Below are 15,267 nucleotides of genomic sequence, written 5' to 3' on the forward strand. Positions count from 1 at the left end.
CCACCATACACACAGAAGTTCATAAAGGCAAGTATATCTATTAAGATCAACTTTTTCAAACACTAAACTCTTCATTATCTTTACTTTCAGGACCCTGGACATCATCATCCTGGGGGCAGAGATATATCGGAAAGTACCCCCGAGGCAGTGACGACTACCACTAAGACACAGCATGGACGGGAGGGACGATAGGCGACTGCCAGTATACCGACAGAAGTTCATAAAGGCAAGTATATATCTTTTAACATGAACTCTTTCAAACACTAAACTCTTCATATCTTTTCTATCAGGAAAGTGGACATCATCATCGTGGGGACAGAAATGGACCGTGAAGTCCCCCAGAGGCAGTGACGACTGAAACGAAGACACTGCAAGGACAGGAGGGACGATGGGCGACTGCCACCATAACGGCAAAGGCCGTAAAGGAAAGTATATATCTATTAACATCAACTATTTCAAACTCTAAACTCTTCATTATTTTTACTCTCAGGACCCTGGATATCATCATCCTGTTGGCAGAAATGGACTGTGAAGTCGCACAGAGGCAGTGACGACTTCCACGAGGGCACTGCATGGACGGGAGGGACGATGGATGACTGCCACCATACACACAGAAGTTCATAAAGGCAAGTATATATCTGTTAACATAAACTCTTTCAAACACTAAACTTTTCATTATCTTTACTCTCAGGACCCTGGACATCATCATCCTGGGGGCAGAAATGGACCGTGAAGTAACCCAGAGGCAGTGACGACTGCCACGAGGGCACTGCATGGACGGGAGGGACGATGGATGACTGCCACCATACACACAGAAGTTCATAAAGGCAAGTATATATCTATTAACATAAACTCTTTCAAACATTGAACTTTTCATTATCATTACTCTCAGCAACCTGGACATCATCATCCTAGGGGCAGAAATGGACCGTGAAGTAACCCAGAGGCAGTGATGACTGCCACGAAGACACAGCATGGAGGGGAGGGACGATGGGCGACTGCCACCCTACCGACAGAGACCCGTAAAGGAAAGTATATATTTATTAACATCAACTATTTCAAACACTAAACTCTTCATTATCTTTACTTTCAGGACCCTGGACATCATCATCCTGGGGGCAGAAATGGAGAGTGAAGTAACCCAGAGGCAGTGACGACTGCCACGAGGGCCCTGCATTTTTTCGAGGGACGATGGATGACTGCCACCATACACACAGAAGTTCATAAAGGCAAGTATATCTATTAAGATCAACTCTTTCAAACACTAAACTCTTCATTATCTTTACTTTCAGGACCCTAGACATCATCATCCTGGGGGCAGAGATATATCGGAAAGTACCCCAGAGGCAGTGACGACTACCACTAAGACACTGCATGGACGGGAGGGACGATGGGCGACCGCCAGTATACCGACAGAAGTTCATAAAGGCAAGTATATATCTTTCAACATGAACTCTTTCAAACAGTAAACTCTTCATTATCTTTTCTTTCAGGACCCTGGACATCATCATCCTGGGGACAGAAATGAACCGTGAAGTCCCCCAGAGGCAGTGACGACTGCCACGAAGACACTGCGTGGACGGAAGGGACGATGGGTGACTGCCACCATACCGACAGAGACCCGGAAAGGAAAGTCTATATATATATATATATGTATATATATGAACATCAACTATTTAAAACTCAAAACTCTTCATTATCTTTACTTTCAGGACCCTGGATATCTTCATCCTGGGGGTACAAATGGATCGTGAAGTCCCAAAGAGGCAGTGACGACTGCCACAAAGAAACTGGAAGGACAGGAGGGACGATGGGTGACTGCCACCATACCGACAGAGACCCGTAAAGGAAAGTATACATTTATTAACATCAACTATTTCAAACACTAAACCCTGGACATCATCATCCTGGGGGCAGAAATGGACCGTGAAGTAACCCACAGGCAGTGACGACTGCCACGAGGGCACTGCATGGACGGGAGGGACGATGGATGACTGCCACCATACACACAGAAGTTCATACAGGCAAGTATATCTATTAAGATCAACTCTTTCAAACACTAAACTCTTCATTATCTTTTCTTTCAGGACCCTGGACATCATCATCCTGTGGACAGAAATGGACCGTGAAGTAACCCAGAGGCAATGACGACTGCCACGAAGACACTGCATGGACGGGAGGGACGATGGGTGACTTCCACCCTACCGACAGAGACCCGTAAAGGAAACTATATGTTTATTAACATCAACTATTTCAAACAATAAACTCTTCATTATCTTTAATTTCAGGACCCTGGACATCATCAGCCTGGGGGCAGAAATGGACAATGAAGTAACCCACAGTCAGTGACGACTGCCACGAGGGCACTGCATGGACGGGAGGGACGATGGATGACTGCCACCATACACGCAGAAGTTCATAAAGGCAAGTATATCTATTAAGATCAACACTTTCAAACACTAAACTCTTCATTATCTTTACTTTCAGGACCGTGGGCATCATCATCCTAGGGGCAGAGATTTTTCGGAAAGTACCCCAGAGGCAGTGACGACTGCCACGAAGACACTGCATGGACGGGAGGGACGATGGGCGACCTCCAGTATACCGACAGAAGTTCATAAAGGCAAGCATATATCTTTTAACATGAACTCTTTCAAACAGTAAACTCTTCATTATCTTTTCTTTCAGGACCCTGGACATCATCATTCTGGGGACAGAAATGGACCCTGAAGTCCCCCAGAGGCAGTGACGACTGCCACAAAGACACTGTAAGGACGGGAGGGACGATGGGCGACTGCTACCATACCGGCATAGGCCCGTAAAGGAAAGTATATATCTATTAACATCAACTATTTAAAACTCTAAACTCTTCATTATTTTTACTCTCCGGACCCTGGATATCATCATCCTGTTGGCAGAAATGGATCGTGAAGTCCCACAGAGGGAGTGACGACTTGCACGAGGGCACTGCATGGAGGGGAGGGACGATGGATGACTGCCACCATAGACACAGAATTTCATAAAGGCAAGAATATATCTATTAACATAAACTCTTTCAAACACTAAACTTTTCAGTATCTTTACTCTCAGGACCCTGGACATCATCATCCTGGGGGGCAGAAATGGAGAGTGAAGTATCCCAGAGGCAGTGACGACTGCCACGAATACACAGCATGGACGGGAGGGACGATGGATGACTGCCACCATACACACAGAAGTTCATACAGGCAAGTATGTCTATTAAGATCAACTCTTTTAAACACAAAACTCTTCATTATCTTTACTTTCAGGACCGTGGACATCATCATCCAGGTGGCAAAGATTTATCGGAAAGTACACCAGAGGCAGTGACGACTGCCACGAAGACACTGCATGGACGGGAGGGACGATGGGCGACCGCCAGTATACCGACAGAAGTTCATAAAGGCAAGAACATATCTTTTAACATGAACTCTTTCAAACACTAAACTCTTCATTATCTTTACTTTCAGCACCATGGACATCATCATCCTGGGGACAGAAATGGACCGTGAACTCCCCAGACGCAGTGACGACTGCCACGAAGACACTGCATGGACGGGAGGGACGTTTGGCGACTGCCACCATACCGGCATAGACCCGTAAAGGAAAGTATATATCTGTTAACATAAACTATTGCAAATAATAAACTCTTCATTATCTTTACTTTCAGCACCATGGACATCATCATCCTGGGGACAGAAATGGACCGTGAAGTCCCCCAGAGGCAGTCACGACTGCCACGAGGACACTGCATGGACGGGAGGGACGATGGGTGACTGCCACGATACCGACAGAGACCCACAAATGAAAGTATATATATATATATATATGTATTAACATCAGCTATTTCAAACTCAAAACTCTTCATTATCTTTACTTTCAGGATCCTGGATACCATCATCCTGGGGGCACAAATGGATGGTAAAGTCCCCCAGAGGCAGTGACGACTGCCACGAAGACACTGCATGGACCGGAGGGACGATGGGCGACTGCTACCATACCGGCATAGGCCCGTAAAGTAAAGTATATATCTATTAACATCAACTGTTACAAAATCTAAACTCTTCATTATTTTTACTCTCAGGACCCTGGATATCATCATCCTTTTGGCAGAAATGGTTCGGGAAGTCCCACAGTGACAGTGACGACTTCCAAGAGGTTACTGAATGGAGGGGAGGGACGATGGATGACTGCCACCATACACACAGAAGTTCATAAAGGCAAGTATATATCTATTAACATCAACCCTTTCAAACACTAAACTTTTCATTATCTTTACTCTCAGGACCATGGACATCATCATCCTGGGGGCAGAAATGGACCGTGAAGTAACCCAGAGGCAATGACGACTGCTACGGAGACACTGCATGGACCGGAGGGACGATGGGTGAATGCCACCCCGCCGATAGAGACCCGTAAAGGAAAGTATATATTTATTAACATCAACTCTTTCAAACACTAACACTACAAAAATGACTTGGTTTCCAGAAACCTGGAAACCATCCGTAATGTGGGTAATTGCGGAATCCAGTTGGTTTCCATTCCCTGAAACTCACTAACTGAGTTTCCAACTAAATTCCATTTTGGAAATGTGATTTTGGTATTTCTGTAAATGGAAACCAAAATGAAACTAAGTTCGGGGGTTTCTTGTTGGTTTCCATACCTGGAATATGCAACTCTCAGATGTCACTAAATGGAAACCAACATAAAACTAGAAAATGTAGTTTCATGTTGGTTTCCATTGCGCTGTTTTGAACTAAGTAACATAAATTGTTTACCATCCTGACATCCAGTTGGTATCCATTCAGTAAAACTGGGTGACCTAGTTTCCAAATAGAATCCATAATGGATACTCTAAGCTCCGGTGATGGAAACTGACACGAAGCTATGGTCATGTGTTGGTTTCCATTCCTGACTGAAACTTAGCTTTCACGAGGTGTTATAATTCAGTCTGAATGTGCCTGGGGAAGGAATAGTAGATTCGTTTCATTGCTTAGATGAACACGACAACAAAAGTAAATTGTTGACGCATCATTCTGTGGATATTACAATAATAAATGTGGCTTCAAACTGATGATACAAGAACAAACTATACACTTTTTTCCTTCACATTTTTGTTTATTCGTAATGTAATGAAGCAACATATTCCAACTACCATGCACACAAACTTCACAATAACCGTACTAAACATACAAATGGTGAAAGGACGAATGGCTATAAATGTTTCTCTAGATTGGGATGAATGGGACAAGTCCAGGTTTCGGTTGTCTGCTTTGTCAAATTGAGGATCAGACTCTTTCTTTATCTGAAAAGAAATAATAAAACAGTGATATCTATATACAAGAATAAAAGATGAGTTGACTCTTTATAGAAACATTGCTCAAACTTTTATTATATATTAATTATAACTTATTGGATCATTGAGTTGTGTACGGACTTGTATTCCTTTCAGTAAAATATTGTATAAAAATAAATAAAATTAAAGCCACTTTAGCAATAGCAATAGTTCAGATATATATTAATAATTAAAAGGTAAATGATGCAATATATCTAAAAAAAACCAGACTATAGACTGCCAACTCCTGGGAATGTGAAAGAGTATAAGCATTTAGGAAGATCAGTATAAGTCATTAAAACAATTGTCAGTTCGGTACTTACATGATGATATTTATGCAGAATATACGTGAATTATACAATAAACTGAGGCAGTGCGTAAAGTTTAGCGTTAAAAGCATTTATAGTTGGCATACTTTGACACTGAGTTCAAATACTTGACAACTAATCAGTGTCAGGTCATTAGTGTGTCGGGGTTCGTGTGTCGGCTTCACTGGGGCAGTCCCCACTTAACAGGCGCCTATTATCAAAATTAGCTAGCTGTAAAAACAATAGAACTTACCTGAGTCAGGTGTTGACAGACAAAACCGGAAGTAATGAACCGGTAATCCATGGGCACGCGAACTCGTGACATTTTATAAAAGCAACAGTTTTATGTACTGAAGAGGTCGTTTTCAGTCTTTGTCTTAAAATCACATCCAAATTGGGTCAGAGAAGGATTTCGTGCCTGCCAATCGAAAAAGGATCAGGTATTTCTTATTACCCACAATGCCCCTACGCACAGTTGCCGCCATTTTGTCGCTTGATCCCAAGTTCTTTTGAGACGACTATGTTGAAAGCAGTTCTCACCCGGTATGTTCAGCAACGACGACAAGGAAGTCAACACAGTGCAGTATTCCTACGTTTGCCCGTGTTATCTGATTCAAGAGACTGGCAATGAGATTTACAATAGAAGCTTTGGAGATTCGGATACGTGTAAAAATTGAGAACAGCAGCAGTCGTCGATCGCAGCGGGAGAAAAGGAACATTCCACGATCTGGTCAGGTATAGTGTTATTTTCTTGAAATAAGCAATAGCACATGTTATTCGTAATGTTTAACGTAAATAAGTAACTACTACAATACATATGAAATTTTAGACTTGATGGACCTCGGTAAACAAATGCGTGTCGAATTCTTAGCAAGAGAGATGTATGGCTTCCTTCGCTCAGCACTCGGTTAATTCAAGAACTCAATATTACTCTGATTTGGATCAGCTCACACACGATTAAAATGGTTCAATGTGTTAATGAATGAGAAATTATCTTAGCAAGAAAAAAATAAAATCACAAATATCTCTAGTATATTATTGCTGATGTGCTTGTTACGACTCAAAATACCTTCAAACGTATTTATAAATACGAATATTTATTTAAGAAATCCTTTTCATATTGCTTTTGATATTTGCACGTTTGAAAACAATGTAGTCGGGGATAGTGTGTCATTTTGCATTTATGGGTTAGGGATTATCTGACCAGATTTCAAAATTGAAATTTCACAATGTTTTCAAACTAATATTGAAGATTTTTGTATCATTGATTTATGAGATAATTGAGATTTGCCATCTGATGTAAGTAGTGTTATGCTTATCATATCAAGATGTAACGAACTCTGAATGAAGAAATGTGGATTGTATTAGTCCCACAGAAAAGGTTACGAAGAGTTTTTGATATAAAAAATATATGGGTATACAATGATGGATTGCCAACCCAAAATAGTATATGAATTTGCTGACCTGGATTCTTTTCATCTAGCATATTCTACACTTTGCAAATTGATATTTATTCTTTTTATTCGACACTTTATTGTTAACAAGAGTGCAATATGACAAGTTCCTGACTTTTTTTTAATCGATGCATTTCTACGTTTCCAGCATAAAGGAGGGCAGTGTTGGAAAAACTGAAGAAGGCAGCCAGGACCAACTCATTTTGACATACAAAAGGTATGTATAACCTGAACCGTCCAGTACATAATGTAAACACAGCATAACCAAATAATGTAAATCCTAGGAATCAGTAAAAATGCATGGTGCATGTAATTATTCTTGTAACCTCCAACTGGAAACATATTTCACTTATAGTTGTGCATCATGCACATGTCTCCTTTCAGAAGCTTTTTGATGGGTTTGGATGAACAAGATGGATCACTTATGAAGGTGTGGGAAATCAGAGGCCCACGGCTTGTATGCAAAGAACGGCAAAAAGTTCAGAGTAAGTAAACATATTCTAGTCATTTTACATCTTGCAGGGATTAAAAAGTTTAAGGAAACCTTTAAAATATTAAGTTAATTTGGATTCTTTCTATGTACATTCAAGGAATTTCAAAGTGAACTCTGTTTAAAATGTGCAATTTATCCTTTGAAAAATACAGCTTAAAAGGTTTTAAATATTTTGCAGCACATTGTGCTGCAGCGTATGCTTGTGACCCCATATTCATAGCTTGTCTGCCTGAATGACTCCACATTATTGGTTAAGAAAACATGTCTTTTCACAATAACGGATAAATCGTAGTTCTATACTCGTAATGTGCATTGTAAGTAACATTCAGAAAATAAATTATGGCTTTCAAAGGCGAATTTCTTCATGTCTCTGCACTCTATCATATATCAATAAGCTGTTCTGCGATTGAAACTTTTAATGTCAAATGCTCAGTTTATACTTTTTGATCTCTTCGCTTATCGGACATGGGGTTCAGTGTATTTCACCTCAAGCGATGTTTGACAGTTTTCTTTTCTCTAGCCATAGATATCGTAGACGAATGCTTGTTTGTACTGATAGTTTGTTTTCTAAATTTCAGAAGCTGGAAAGCAGGAAGGCTGTGAAACGATTGACTGGCCGGAGGAGAAGAAGCACACAGTTCTTCCTCTCTTGGGAAAAGAGCTAACATTTTTCAAACTAGGAAGCCAAGTGATATGGGCTTGTCTACAGTGTGTTTAAGAAAAATATTCTGTACTCACTGCTAATTATTCCCTTGCTTTTGTTTCATTTACTAACTTGAATATTCCGAATATTATTTGTTTACATATTGTTGAATATAAATAAACTTTTAATGAATTTGTGTTTTATTCTGTTGTTTGTCATCCTGAAGCCTTTTACCATTATGCAAATGTATAAAGTACCTGATTTGCTACATGTGAGACATGAAACAACATCTTTTCCGGAGGACCGTGTAAAGGGCTGACACCAGCAAGTTTCAATTCAGGGAAACTAGGTATTAAACTAGGTTGGAAACTACAACACGGAAACGGGTTGAAACCTACAGTAAACTCATACATGGAAACCAGGTTGAAACCTGCAAGAAACTCATACATGGAAACCAGGTTGAAACCTACAGTAAACTCATACATGGAAACCAGGTTGAAACCTGCAATAAACTCATACATGGAAACCAGGTTGAAACCTACAATAAACTCATACATGGAAACCAGGTTGAAACCTACAATAAACTCATACATGGAAACCAGGTTGAAACCTACAATAAACTCGTACATGGAAACCAACTGGATCCCGCTTGGAGGAGTGGGTAATGAAACGAACTTGAAACCATCCTGAAATGGTGCAGTTTCAGTTGCATGGAAACCACAATGAAACTATTGGAAACTCCCTGGAAACCAACTGGAAATGTTGGTTTCCATGACGTTTCTTCTCGGTTTCAGTGCTCCGGAAACCAGCTTATTTTTGCTGTGTAAACTCTTCATTATCTTTAATTTCAGCACCATGGACATCATCATCCTGGGAACAGAAATGGACCGTGAAGTCCCCAGAGGCAGTGACGACTGCGACGAAGCCACTGCATGGACGGGAGGGACGATGGATGACTGCCACTATCCCGACAGAGACCCGCAAAGGAAAGTATATATATATATAATTATATTAACATCAACGATTTCAAACTCAAAACTCTTCATTATCTTTACTTTCAGGACTCTCGACATCATCATCCTGGCGGCACAAATGGATCGTGAAGTCCCCCAGAGGCAGTGACGACTGCCACGAAGACACTGCATGGACGGGAGGGACGATGGGCGACTGCTACCATACCGGCAAAGACCCGTAAAGGAAAGTATATATCAATTAACATCAACTATTTCAAACTCTAAACTCTTTGTTAATTTTACTCTCAGGACCCTGGATATCATCATCCTGTTGGCAGAAATGGACCGTGAAGTCCCACAGAGGCAGTGACGACTTCCACGAGGACACAGCATGGACGGGAGGGAGGATGGGCAACTGCCACCCTACCGACAGAGACCCGTAAATGAAAGTATATATTTATTAAGATCAACTATTTCAAATAACAAACTCTTCATTATCTTTACTTTCAGGACCCTGGATATCATCATCCTGGGGGCACAAATGACTCGTGAAGTCCCCCAGAGGCAGTGACGACTGCCACGAAGACACTGCATGGACGGGAGGGACGATGGGTGACTGCCACTATACCGACAGAGACCCATAAAGGAAAGTATATATTTATTAACATAAACTCTTTCAAACACTAAACTCTTCATTATCTTTACTTTCAGGACCATGGACATCATCATCCTGGGGACAGAAATGGACCGTGAACTCCCCAGACGCAGTGACGACTGCCACGAAGACACTGCATGGACGGGAGGGACGTTGGGCGACTGCTACCATACCGGCATAGACCCGTAAAGGAAAGTGTATATCTATTAACATCAACTATTGCAAATAATAAACTCTTCATTATCTTTACTTTCAGCACCATGGACATCATCATCCTGGGCACAGAAATGGACCGTGAAGTCCCCCAGAGGCAGTGACGCTTGCCACGAAGACACTGCATGGACGGGAGGGACGATGGGTGACTGCCACGATACCGACAGAGACCCACAAAGGAAAGTATATATATATATATGTGTATTAACATCAACTATTTCAAACTCAAAACTCTTCATTATCTTTACTTTCAGGATCCTGGATATCATCATCCTGGGGGCACAAATGGATGGTAAAGTCCCCCAGAGGCAGTGACGACTGCCACGAAGACTCTGCATGGACCGGAGGGACGATGGGCGACTGCTACCATACCGGCATAGGCCCGTAAAGTAAAGTATATATCTATTAACATCAACTGTTACAAACTCTAAACTCTTCATTATTTTTACTCTCAGGACCCTGGATATGATCATCCTTTTTGGCAGAAATGGATCGGGAAGTCCCACAGTGACAGTGACGACTTCCAAGACGTTACTGAATGGAGGGGAGGGACGATGGATGACTGCCACCATACACACAGAAGTTCATAAAGGCAAGTATATATCTATTAACATCAACCCTTTCAAACACTAAACTTTTCATTATCTTTACTCTCAGGACCCTGGATATCATCATCTTGGGGGCACAAATGGATCGTGAAGTCCCCAGAGGCAGTGACGACTACTACGAAGACACAGCATGGACAGGAGGGACTATGGGCGACTGCCACCCTACCGACAGAGACCCGTAAAGGAAAGTATATATTTATTAACATCAACTATTTCAAACTCAAAACTCTTCATTATCTTTACTTTCAGGACCCTGGACATCATCATCCTTGGGGCACAAATGGATCGTGAAGTCCCCCAGAGGCAGTGACGACTGCTACGAGGACACTGCATGGAGGGGAGGGACAATGGGCGACTGCTACCATACCGGCATAGGCCCGTGAAGGAAAGTATATATCTATTAACATCAACTATTTGAAACTCTAAACTCTTCATTATTTTTACTCTCAGGACATATGGATATCATCATCCTGTTGGGAGAAATGGATCGTGAAGTCACACAGAGGCAATGACAACTTCGAAGAGGGCACTGCATGGAGGGGAGGGACGATGGATGACTGGCACCAAACGCACAGAAGTTCATAAAGGCAAGTATATATCTATTAACATCAGCTTTTTCAAACACTAAACTTTTCATTATCTTTACTCTCAGGACCCTGGACATCATCATCCTGGAGGCAGAAATGGACCGTGAAGTAACCCAGAGGCAGTGACGACTGCCACGAAGACACTACATGGACGGGAGGGACGATGGGCGACTGCCACCCTACCGACAGAGACCCGCAAAGGAAAGTTGATGTACATATATATATATATTAACATCAACTATTTCAATCTCAAAACTCTTCATTATCTTTACTTTCAGGACCCTGGATATCATCATCCTGGGGGCACAAATGGATCGTGAAGTCCCCCAGAGGCAGTGATGACTTCCACGAAGACACTGCATGGACGGGATGGACGATGGGCGACTGCTGCCATACCGGCATAGGCCCTTAAAGGAAAGTATATATCTATTAACATCGACTATTTCAAACTCTAAACTCTTCATTATTTTTACTCTCAGCACCATGGATATCATCATTCTGTTGGCAGAAGTGGATCGTGAAGTTCCATAGAGGCAGTGACAAGTTCCACGAGGGCACTGCATGGAGGGGAGGGACGATGGATGACTGCCACCATACACACAGAAATTCATAAAGGCAAGTACATCTATTAAGATCAACTCTTTGAAACACTAAACTCTTCATTGTCTTTTCTTTCAGGACCCTGGATATCATCATCCTGGGGGAACAAATGGATCGTGAAGTCCCCCAGAGGCAGTGACGACTGCCACTAAGACACTGCATGGACGGGAGGGACGATGGGCGACCGCCAGTGTACCGACAGAAGTTCATAAAGGCAAGTATATATCTTTTAACATGAACTCTTTCAAACACTAAACTCTTCATTTTCTTTTCCTTCAGGGCCCAGGACATCATTAACCTGTTCACAGAAATGGACCGTGAAGTCCCCAGAGGCAGTGGCGACTACCACGAAGACACTGCATGGACGGGAGGGACGATGGATGACTGGCACCATACACACAAAAGTTAGTAAAGGCAAGTATATATCTATTAACATCAACGCTTTTAAACACTAAACTTTTCACTATCTTTACTCTCAGGACCCTGGACATCATCATCCTTGGGGGAGAAATGGACCGTGAAGTAACCCAGAGGCAGTGACGACTGCCACGAAGACACAGCATGGACGGGAGGGACGATGGGCGACTGCTACCATACCGGCAAAGACCCGTAAAGGAAAGTATATATCAATTAACATCAACTATTTCAAACTCTAAACTCTTTGTTAATTTTACTCTCAGGACCCTGGATATCATCATCCTGTTGGCAGAAATGGACCGTGAAGTCCCACAGAGGCAGTGACGACTTCCACGAGGACACAGCATGGACGGGAGGGAGGATGGGCAACTGCCACCCTACCGACAGAGACCCGTAAATGAAAGTATATATTTATTAAGATCAACTATTTCAAATAACAAACTCTTCATTATCTTTACTTTCAGGACCCTGGATATCATCATCCTGGGGGCACAAAAGACTCGTGAAGTCCCCCAGAGGCAGTGACGACTGCCACGAAGACACTGCATGGACGGGAGGGACGATGGGTGACTGCCACTATACCGACAGAGACCCATAAAGGAAAGTATATATTTATTAACATAAACTCTTTCAAACACTAAACTCTTCATTATCTTTACTTTCAGGACCATGGACATCATCATCCTGGGGACAGAAATGGACCGTGAACTCCCCAGACGCAGTGACGACTGCCACGAAGACACTGCATGGACGGGAGGGACGTTGGGCGACTGCTACCATACCGGCATAGACCCGTAAAGGAAAGTATATATCTATTAACATCAACTATTGCAAATAATAAACTCTTCATTATCTTTACTTTCAGCACCATGGACATCATCATCCTGGGCACAGAAATGGACCGTGAAGTCCCCCAGAGGCAGTGACGCTTGCCACGAAGACACTGCATGGACGGGAGGGACGATGGGTGACTGCCACGATACCGACAGAGACCCACAAAGGAAAGTATATATATATATATGTGTATTAACATCAACTATTTCAAACTCAAAACTCTTCATTATCTTTACTTTCAGGATCCTGGATATCATCATCCTGGGGGCACAAATGGATGGTAAAGTCCCCCAGAGGCAGTGACGACTGCCACGAAGACACTGCATGGACCGGAGGGACGATGGGCGACTGCTACCATACCGGCATAGGCCCGTAAAGTAAAGTATATATCTATTAACATCAACTGTTACAAACTCTAAACTCTTCATTATTTTTACTCTCAGGACCCTGGATATGATCATCCTTTTGGCAGAAATGGATCGGGAAGTCCCACAGTGACAGTGACGACTTCCAAGACGTTACTGAATGGAGGGGAGGGACGATGGATGACTGCCACCATACACACAGAAGTTCATAAATTCAAGTATATATCTATTAACATCAACCCTTTCAAACACTAAACTTTTCATTATCTTTACTCTCAGGACCCTGGATATCATCATCTTGGGGGCACAAATGGATCGTGAAGTCCCCAGAGGCAGTGACGACTACCACGAAGACACAGCATGGACAGGAGAGACTATGGTCGACTGCAACCCTACCGACAGAGACCCGTAAAGGAAAGTATATATTTATTAACATCAACTATTTCAAACTCAAAACTCTTCATTATCTTTACTTTCAGGACCCTGGACATCATCATCCTTGGGGCACAAATGGATCGTGAAGTCCCCCAGAGGCAGTGACGACTGCTACGAGGACACTGCATGGAGGGGAGGGACAATGGGCGACTGCTACCATACCGGCATAGGCCCGTAAAGTAAAGTATATATCTATTAACATCAACTGTTACAAACTCTAAACTCTTCATTATTTTTACTCTCAGGACACATGGATATCATCATCCTGTTGGGAGAAATGGATCGTGAAGTCCCACAGAGCCAATGACAACTTCGAAGAGGGCACTGCATGGAGGGGAGGGACGATGGATGACTGGCACCAAACGCACAGAAGTTCATAAAGGCAAGTATATATCTATTAACATCAGCTTTTTCAAACACTAAACTTTTCATTATCTTTACTCTCAGGACCCTGGACATCATCATCCTGGAGGCAGAAATGGACCGTGAAGTAACCCAGAGGCAGTGACGACTGCCACGAAGACACTACATGGACGGGAGGGACGATGGGCGACTGCCACCCTACCGACAGAGACCCGCAAAGGAAAGTTGATGTACATATATATATATATTAACATCAACTATTTCAATCTCAAAACTCTTCATTATCTTTACTTTCAGGACCCTGGATATCATCGTCTTGGGGGCACAAATGGATCGTGAAGTCCCCCAGAGGCAGTGATGACTTCCACGAAGACACTGCATGGACGGGATGGACGATGGGCGACTGCTGCCATACCGGCATAGGCCCTTAAAGGAAAGTATATATCTATTAACATCGACTATTTCAAACTCTAAACTCTTCATTATTTTTACTCTCAGCACCATGGATATCATCATTCTGTTGGCAGAAGTGGATCGTGAAGTTCCATAGAGGCAGTGACAAGTTCCACGAGGGCACTGCATGGAGGGGAGGGACGATGGATGACTGCCACCATACACACAGAAATTCATAAAGGCAAGTACATCTATTAAGATCAACTCTTTGAAACACTAAACTCTTCATTGTCTTTTCTTTCAGGACCCTGGATATCATCATCCTGGGGGAACAAATGGATCGTGAAGTCCCCCAGAGGCAGTGACGACTGCCACTAAGACACTGCATGGACGGGAGGGACGATGGGCGACCGCCAGTGTACCGACAGAAGTTCATAAAGGCAAGTATATATCTTTTAACATGAACTCTTTCAAACACTAAACTCTTCATTTTCTTTTCCTTCAGGGCCCAGGACATCATTAACCTGTTCACAGAAATGGACCGTGAAGTCCCCAGAGGCAGTGGCGACTACCACGAAGACACTGCATGG

At 42.6% G+C, this 15,267-nt stretch overlaps 1 long non-coding RNA gene across 2 annotated transcripts; it reads left to right on the forward strand.

Moving 5' to 3' along the window:
* The first annotated feature begins 6,239 nt into the window (after nucleotides 1–6,239).
* On the forward strand, nucleotides 6,240–8,312 carry LOC137290218 (uncharacterized). Of its 2 annotated transcripts, none has more exons than XR_010957198.1 (4): nucleotides 6,240–6,399; nucleotides 7,267–7,335; nucleotides 7,503–7,603; nucleotides 8,190–8,312. It is a non-coding gene; the product is annotated as an uncharacterized lncRNA (long non-coding RNA). The 2 variants fall into 2 exon arrangements; XR_010957199.1 differs by having other exon boundaries at nucleotides 7,506–7,603.
* The last annotated feature ends 6,955 nt before the right edge of the window (nucleotides 8,313–15,267 follow it).

The sequence above is a fragment of the Haliotis asinina genome, chromosome 7 (assembly GCF_037392515.1).
Source record: "Haliotis asinina isolate JCU_RB_2024 chromosome 7, JCU_Hal_asi_v2, whole genome shotgun sequence".
In the NCBI taxonomy this organism is placed as follows: domain Eukaryota; kingdom Metazoa; phylum Mollusca; class Gastropoda; order Lepetellida; family Haliotidae; genus Haliotis; species Haliotis asinina.